Here is a 1431-nt window from a genome sequence, read left to right as displayed (position 1 = left end):
CTCACAGGGACTCCTGGGATATAGAGTCCCTGATACTATGCTCGCAGCCCTGACTCAGCACACCCCGAGGACCTTTCAGGCAGCACAGCCCCTCTGCAGCTTCAACTCCCGCTGAAGGATTCAGCGCTGCGGGACCCGCGAAGCGGGTCCGGCGAGGTGTTGTAAGTGGAGGGGCAAAGAACAGCAGCAGCAGTTAGTCCCGTGGCAAGGCAGCAACAACAGATCCTCAGACAAGTGGAGAATATCCAGAACAAGCCACAGGTATCCGCTTTTACTCCGTCGGTAAGGGGGCGGGGCAGGCAGGGAGAGCAGCCCAGGTGGAAGCAATGGGCTCACAGGGACTCCTGGGATATGGAGTCCCTGATACTATGCTCGCAGCCCTAACTCAGCACACCCCGAGGACCTTTCAGGCAGCACAGCCCCTCTGCAGCTTCAACTCCAGCTGAAGGATTCAGCGCTGCGGGACCCGCGAAGCAGGTCCGGCGAGGTGTTGTAAGTGGAGGTGTTGTAAGTGGAGGTGTTGTAAGTGGAGGGGCAAAGAACAGCAGCAGCAGTTAGTCCTGTGGCAAGGCAGCAACAACAGTTCCTCAGACAAGTGCTGCATGTTATGGAGGGGGTGGGGGGCAACCTCTATAAAAGACACCTGATGTTACTTGCCCTTATATTGGCCAAAAGAGACATTGCTAAAGGGTGGAAAGATCCACAAGCCCCGTCGGTGGTCGTCTGGAAGAAGGGGTTAGATTTTTGTATGGGGTTGGAGCAACCGATCTTCGTGGCTAGGGGGTGCCCGCGAAAACATTATAAAATCTGGAAGCGCTGGGCGGATTATAGGGGCCTGTGGCTTGAACCCCCCATGGAGCAGGTTGATTTTCCTGGGGTGGGATGATGGCTGCGGATAGTGTTGGGGAGAGGGGCATGGGGGCCTGGGAGGAGGGTGTGCATATACTGCGAATATGTGTTTTCATGTGTTTTTATCACTGTGTGTGGGTAGAACCTGGTGGGTTTGTGCGACTCGGGAGGGAGGGAGTTGGGGGGAGATTTGGGGGGCAGGGGTAGCGGGGATGGGGGTCAGAGGGGGGGGCTTCAGTTTTATGTGCTTCTCCTTTAGTATGTTTGTACTTTCAAAGAAAAAGTTGATTGCCGTTCAGATGATGTAATGTTTTTTCACCTCCTCCCAGACACAGACCTCTCCTGTAGCCCGATGCTCCTGAAGGACCCTGCTTGAGCTGGTTTCTGCCCGCCAGGCCTTGCTCTGCGGCCGGAGACAGCGCTCTGACTCAGAACAGTTCCTAATTTCCCGACCCAAACATGAGGAGGGGTCCTCCATGCTTCCCCATTCCCAAGCGTTTTAGTTTGGTTCTTCACCCTGTTTATTTGGGTATTGTTAAAATGGGGGGTCGACAGATGCTTCTGTTCCTGAAGTGTTGGGTG

Source organism: Lissotriton vulgaris, chromosome 1_1 (genome assembly GCF_964263255.1).
Source record: "Lissotriton vulgaris chromosome 1_1, aLisVul1.2, whole genome shotgun sequence".
NCBI lineage: Eukaryota > Metazoa > Chordata > Amphibia > Caudata > Salamandridae > Lissotriton > Lissotriton vulgaris.
Note: the sequence above shows the minus strand (reverse complement) of the source record.